The 7243-nt window shown below is 47.1% G+C and overlaps 1 long non-coding RNA gene across 1 annotated transcript; it reads right to left on the bottom strand.

Annotated features, from left to right (window-relative positions):
- Positions 1–462: 462 nt before the first annotated feature.
- LOC122893790 lies at positions 463–1792 on the bottom strand. The gene is made up of 3 exons (XR_006381688.1): positions 1698–1792; positions 964–1419; positions 463–740 (listed from the first exon to the last, which is right to left on the bottom strand). It is a non-coding gene; the product is annotated as an uncharacterized LOC122893790 (long non-coding RNA).
- Between the last annotated feature and the right edge of the window lie 5451 nt (positions 1793–7243).

Here is a 7243-nt window from a genome sequence, read left to right as displayed (position 1 = left end):
AGTGCTGTGAAGTGTGTAAGCCTGGCGATTCACAGACCTTTTCCAGACCTTTTCCTCTAGGGCAAATAATACATGATATGTTAATAAAAATAATTTTTAAAAAAAGAACTTTCATTTAGTGGACTATAAACATCAGTATTTACTGTATTAGAAATTAAAGCTAAGATTTTTTTAAAACACAAGAATATGCAAACACATCAAGTGTCAGAGCTGAATGTCATGTAAATCCTGGAAAACTCCACTAGACACTTGTGACAGAATGAAAGTGAAAAAGGCAAACAATATCTCACCAGTATTATGAAAATAGTCTGGACCTTCAAAGGGACCTCCTGGTACCCTGGACCATACTTTGAGAACCACTGCTCTAAAACATGAAATTTTAATCAAATGTTTAGGAAGCTCTTCCACACCTCATGATTTAAGAATCTCTTAACATAAGGATGCCTGAGGCTCAGCAGGAGAATATTTGTTTATGATTTATTGGGTTTAATTTGGGGCCACCAGCATCCATTTCCGCTTCTTTGGGAACTATGCCTTGATTTTCTTCTCAGGTAATACCTTCTCCTGTACTCTGAGTCCGGCTTAGCTAAGCGATCCCATTCTCCACAGCCACGGGAACTGTTCCAGGGAGGAACGCGAGGTGGAGTGCAACGCAGAATCTGGCCTTTCCTCCTGGGTTGGACTAGGAGTGGATGTCAGATCCCAAAGTAGCAGCAGCCTTCCTGAGATCACACAGAGGCCTGCGTGAGCAAAGAAGCCCATGAGAAGGAGGACAAAGTGGAGAGAGACAAAGACTGGCCTTGGGACATTGGTCTGAGCCACTAAACCAGCCTGGGCAGACACTGCTACTTGTCTGCTCTTTTGACAAATGAACAGACCCTCAGTTTTGCTCAGGGAGCTCTACATCCAACCCCAAGTACCCCACTTCCTAGACTCTGTGGCAGTGCAGGGAGGCCATGTGACCTGCTTCTGGCTGACGACTTGCAGCAGAAGTCAGGGCCTGGACTTCTGGGGAAGGCTGTGGAGGGAGGGAGACTTTGTTCAGTGTCCCTTTCCTTCTAGGGTTACAGACAGGAGCGCGCAGGCCACCAGGGCTGACGGATGGGAGGAGACCGTGGACGTCTCCTACTCTGCAGCGTCCCAAGATGGTCAAGAGTGCTTTGCAAAGTGAGATAAAAGCTTTTGGAATCAAGCTTCTGGGACACACGGCCCAGGGCAATCCCTGTGTGGCAGAGAGCCTTGCTTCTCGCCTTCTCGCCAACAGGAGCAGATCAATCTTTCGCTTCTGCTCTCCTGGGTTGGATTTTCTGTCACTTTCAAGAGAAGAAACCAGATTTCTGGCTCTGAGAAGGTCACGTTTACTCAGCAGGCATACAGCCATTTCTCGTGTCTGTGAGACAAGGTGAGCCACAGCCAGACCTTTAAGAGAAAGGAGATGACGTGACGTGGCGGAGGAGCCATACCCCCCCACCCCAACCCCCAGCTTCAGAGAAACATCAAAACAGGCAGAGGAGAGAGGAAGAAAGACACCAGGCAAAGAGCAGCCTTAAGGGGAGGAGAAAATTGGTTCCAGCTTCGGAAAGGGGCTGAAGCAGTGTCTGGAGCTGCTGTCTGGGTCACAAGCATCATTTTGATGACTCCATAGCCAAGCTATGCAGGGATGGCTCCTCCAGCTTTCAGCAAACTCTGGCCCTTACTCTTCTGAGGCATGTGAAGAACCGCATTCCTTCAAGGGCTGGGCTGCTTCAGAATTTTTCCTCTTTCCTGGAGAGGATCAGGAGGGAGGGGATGGGGGAAGAATGAGAATTATTGCAGAGGCACCTGGATGGCTCAGTCGGTTAAGTGTCCAGCTCCTGATTTTGGCTCAGGTCATGATCTCAGGGTCCTGAGATCCAGCCCCTCATCAGGATTCACGCTGAGCGCAGAGCCTGCTCAAGACTCTCTACCTCCCTCCCTCTTTGCCTCTCTCCCTCGTCCACTGATGTGTGTGTTCTCTCTCTAAAAAAAAAAAAAAAAAAAGAATTAAGGCAAGCGTGGACAAACTTTAGAGTCAAGAAATCTGATTCTAAGTCTTAATTCTGCACCAAATTGCTGGGGATCTTGAACAATTTATGTAATTTTTCTGGGACTCAGTTTCTTACGTAGAATGGTCATGTTGCAAGGATTAGGTGAGCTATAATTAAAATTTAATAGGAAAGAACTATGTAAGATGTAACCATTACAGGAAACTAGGTAAAGGGTACATGGAACCCCCAAATACTACTGTCTTTTCTTTTTTTCTTTTTTATTTAAAGGATTTTATTTATTTGACAACATCACAAGTAGGCAGAGAGGCAGGAAGAGAGAGAGGAGGAAGCAGGCTTCCTGCTAAGCAGGGAGCCTAATGCGGGGCTCGATCCTAGGACCCTGGGATCATGACCTGAGCTGAAGGCAGAGGCTTTTACCCACTGAGCCACCCAAGCACCCCTACTACTGTCTTTTCAACTTCTGGTCATCAATGGCTAGTTCAAAACAAGAAGTTCTAAAGAGATGTTTTTTTTAATTAATAGGAAGGAAGGAAGAGACAAAAATCAACATATCCTAAGTGTGGGGTTTTGCAGTTTCCTGGCAGTTAGGCAATAGGAATGAGGAGACGAAGGAATTTGATGGAACAGAAATGGAGTTTGGTATGGATTATTAATTAGATCCCTGTTAGTGCTCTTAGAGATACAGAAGTAAAGATTATAGAGCTTCTAAGGGACTTGTGATGGTGGGACTTTGTTTTCTTCCCCTGGGACTCTGCGCAAACTGGGCCATGTGAACCTGTGGGATTTTCCAGGGTTATGCTCTTGACAGAGGCAGATCAGCAATGCTGATGGCCTTTCAGTGTCCCAACCCCCGCTGTCCTCCGAACGGGCTCCCAGCATGCCCAATCCCCACCAACACAGCTCTCAGAAAGGTGATCAGAATAAAGACAAGAACAATACCTTCGGCCCCTGGACCTTTCTAGAACCTTCTCTAAGATGAAGTCTCTCAGGCCCTTTACCTCATCCCATCATCCTTCCTTGGCCTCTGGAACAGATTAGAAGCTTCCTGTGCTGGAGGACAAGGAAAAAGCCTGAAGAGCTGTGTAAACTAAGGGGCTCAGGTCTCCACAGCAACTCCACAATTCCTCAGCCCCTTTGCCCAGGGGAAAAGTGAGTGATAGCAGGCAGAAAGGCCCTGGGGCTGCAGTGCCTCTGTATCCAACACCGAAAGCTGTCACAGAGGGCAACCTGATGCAGGTGTTCAGGCAAGGTCTAGAGACAGTGCAAAGATGGGAGAGGTGGTGAGACGTGTCCCCACACCTAAGGTCAGGACGTTTGTCGGTCCTGATGCTCCATTTAGTCATCTTCGCAGTGTGGGAGGATGGCCTCACCAGACAGCATAGGACAGATAGGACAGGTGCTTGTGGCGAATCTGAGGGACGGGCTCTGTCGCTGGTGGAAAGTTTGGTATCCGCAGCCAGCGCACGTTATTCCGTGTGCCGAGACGTCTGGAAGCAGACATCAGGCTGCTGATGACGCAGCACAGATTTGGGGCGGGGGGTGGGGTTGAACGGATGGGATACCCGAGCGGCGTCCTGCTCCGTTGCAGTCTGTCCTCCCCACTCCGTGCGCAGTAGTGGAAGGCAGTCGTTCTTCGCAAGAGTTCGAAGAGCAGGCTCGGCAGCTGCGCCATCTAGGTTCAGATTCTGATCCAACGCCAAGTAACAGCAGGTAACAGGTGTATAAAACGGCCAAAAAAGAAAAAAAATATTGTACCTATCTCTCAGGGTTTTCACGAGGATTAAATGAGATTTTACATGTGATATGCTTTTTAGCCCACAGCCCGGCACGTAGGACGTGTACTTTAAATTCAAGCTATTGTAATTACTGATTTTTTTTTTATTTCATTGATTTGATAGATCACAAGTAGGCAGAGCAGCAGGCTGAGAGAGAGAGAGGGAAGCAGGCTCCCTGCTGGGTAGGGAGCCCGATGTGGGGCTCAATCCCACGACCCTGAGATCATGACCTGAGCCAAAGGCAGAAGCTTTAACCCACTGAGCCACCCAGGTGCCCCGAGCTATTGTAATTAGTGGTGGCGGAGAGCATCAGGCCAAGTGGGCGTGGGGCCCTGCCCTGAAGGAAATTGCTGGTGACCTCAGATAATCTTCTCAACCTCTCTGGATCTGTGCCTCTTCTTCTGAAAAAAATGAGAGTTGAACCAAAGCTAGGCCCTTCTACTGTAAGGATCTCTGAAAACCTTGAAGGGAAGTCTGAGCCACTAAGACACAGTCCCTGTTTTGAAATGCTGAGTTTTCAGTGCTTCAGTAAAGGACACCTCTCTGGGGAAGCCCCGGCCAGAGAGGGAAGGCACCTGAATGACAGAACGCTTTTCAAGACATTTGGCCAGGGTGTGCTGACTCAGAAGAAACAGTGAACACAATTCTCGGTCCTGAGGGTAACGAGAAGTTCCCTGCCAGTCCCCAGAGAGAAAGCCCTCTGTAAGCTCATGGAAGGGGGCAGGACTTTCATAGAATACTAGAATGTCAAAACTGGAGAAGCTCTTAGGGAGTTTCTAGTTCAGTGGGTTTTAAGCTGCGTTCTGTGAGTGCTTCTGCAGGGCCATAAACTGTTAATATTCATCTCATTTTGTATACCTCAAGCTGTATTTACAGCTGTGACTGAAAAACAGCAAAGACACCCACATTAGTCACCCATTAATTTCAACACACCAGAAATCATAATCCATTACTATTAATTAATATATTGTGATTAATTAATATATTGTGGCAGATTCTGCTGCAGATTCTGCCGGTTGTCCCCTAAATCTAGTATTTCTTTTTTGCCTTTGTTGTGGAAACTACAGTTGGGTGGGTCCATGGCCACTCAAATTAAAGACTACATTCCCCAAGCCTCCCTTGCAGCTGGGTAAGGCTTTGGGGTTAAGGTTTGGTCAACGGGATGTAAGCAGAGGCTGTGAGTGCGACTTCTAGGGGTTAAACTGAGAGGGTACGCCCTTCTTCTCATCCCTCTTCTTGCTGGATCTAATGTGGACATGATGGTAGAGGTCAGTCAGCCATTTTGGACTCTGGATTGGAAGTTTTGTGTTGAAGATCGTAGATGAAAGAGAGAAGGAGCCTTGGGTCCTCGATGACCATTGAGCTCTTCCCTGTTCACACCAAGGGCCTTGAATGGCTCGCCCCCGTCTTCATCTATATGAAGGAAACATAAACTTCAATCTTTCTATTTTTGGATTTTTTGCCTTTTGCAGCTAAACCTAAATGACACAGTTGTGTTCTCAGTGATTGACTTTATAACATATTAGTAACATTTTTGATAGTTTATGGAAAGATTCTAAGGAAAACACCACTTGTAACTCCCACTCCGGTCAAGAAATTTACAGATGCCCTCTCTGAGCCTTGACCCAGGGACAACAAACTAATTGCTCCTAAAAGAACCTCTCTCCTGACTTTTATAGTAAATACTTCCACAATATAATGATGTAATTTTACCTTAAAAACACTTTGATTGAGAGCACTTTTATCCATTTTAGATGGGATGACTCTTTTTTTAAAGATTTTATTTATATATTTGAGAGAGAATGGGAGAGAGAGAGAGAGAGAGCACAAGAAGGGGGGGTGGTCAGAGGGAGAAGCAGACTCCCCACAAAGCAGGGAGCCCAATGTGGGACTCAATCCCGGGACTCCAGGGTCATGACCTGAGCCAAAGGCAGTGTCCCAACCAACTGAGCCACCCAGGCACCCTAGATGGGATGACTCTTAAGACTTTGTTTGACAAAAGTCTGACTCTGATCAGAAAGTTAGAAAACGACTGAAATGGTCTGACCACCTCATTTTACAGAGGAAGAATATAAAGCTCAGGGAGAGGAAAAACTTTCTAATATCAATCAGCAAATTGGTGGCAGAGTGAACTAAGACTCAAGTTCTCTCTGACTCTTCAGCATCTCATTTTCTAGTTCTTTCCAGGAGAAAAGACCCTAGACACAGGGTACCAGCCTTATCCAGTGACTCAGAGATGGAGAAGAATTGCCAACACACCCTCTATTATGGGTTCCATCCTCCAACACCAAATCTGGCTCTTTCCACATAGATCTCAGGGCAGAGAGGCTGTTTAGGGACCTCGGCAGTGGTTCTTCCCATATGGCTTTGCCCTTTAACCTAAAAAAATGCACCCACAAAAGTCACAGAGGAGTCACAGATGGAGGCCACACAATGGAGATGATAATTGGGTGCAGTGGGGCCTCTCTCCCATGGTGCTGTGCATGCTGTGCCTGACACACACGGGCCCCGGAGATCACTGCGGTCAAGTACGATGCTGAATCTCTGGGACCAGCAGAAATGAGAGGCAGCGATGCAGGCTGGAGCAAGCCTGAGTTCTTCCATCATATCCACTCAACCGTTCTTACCAGTGTGGGGCGGCTCCTAACTCAAATCCAGAGGAATCGCCCATGCTCATGAAAGTCAGTTATTTTCTGCTGTGAAAGATGCCCATCACACTTCGTTGTAGGACATGGCAGAACCTGATAGCTCACAGAACCTGATCTCACTGGCCAGATTCCAGAGATCCCTCTGTCCCAGACTTTTGGATTGTTTATAGGGGGACCTGTTGGCTTCTCCCTTCTCCTATGGACTAGAATTAGCAAACACCATTGATTAAAGATGTTATTATGTGTTCCCTGAGGGGGCAAGGGATATTCCAAAGACACATGTTTAGGAAACATTGTATACTTTATCTCCTTTTTGAATAGTCAGGACATACAGTGCTAGCATAGTGAACCCACTGAGAATTCACACAGTGAGGAATTTTGCTTGATTTTGCCTGACTTGCCCTTTCTAGAACTTCTTTTGACTTTTGGATCTGGTGTTTCCCTAATAGCATCCTGCATAGAACTCTTTGGTGACCGATGCTACAGCCCCTTTGAAGGATAACGGATGCATTGATACACATGTATCACACATACCTCATGAGTAGAAAATCGTCTTTCTGGCCCAGGTAGCCCATTTCTCTGGAAAAGTACTGAATTATCCCCTACTCTGTAAAACTCCACTTCTTACATCCCAGAGAAGCAATTGCGGAACTGACCTAACTCTGCCCAGTCTGGGGTGGGATCGCGGGGGACGGCTGGCCGGGCCTCACCACCTGGCACCGGCCTTGTTGTACCCAGAGCCCTGGCCAGCCGGCAGCCACCCAGTATGTGTCTGGGCTTGTTTTTCCTTCCT

Source organism: Neovison vison, chromosome 1, assembly GCF_020171115.1.
Source record: "Neovison vison isolate M4711 chromosome 1, ASM_NN_V1, whole genome shotgun sequence".
Classification (NCBI taxonomy): Eukaryota; Metazoa; Chordata; class Mammalia; order Carnivora; family Mustelidae; genus Neogale; species Neogale vison.
Note: the sequence above shows the minus strand (reverse complement) of the source record. Positions and strands in the feature narration are given on the sequence as shown.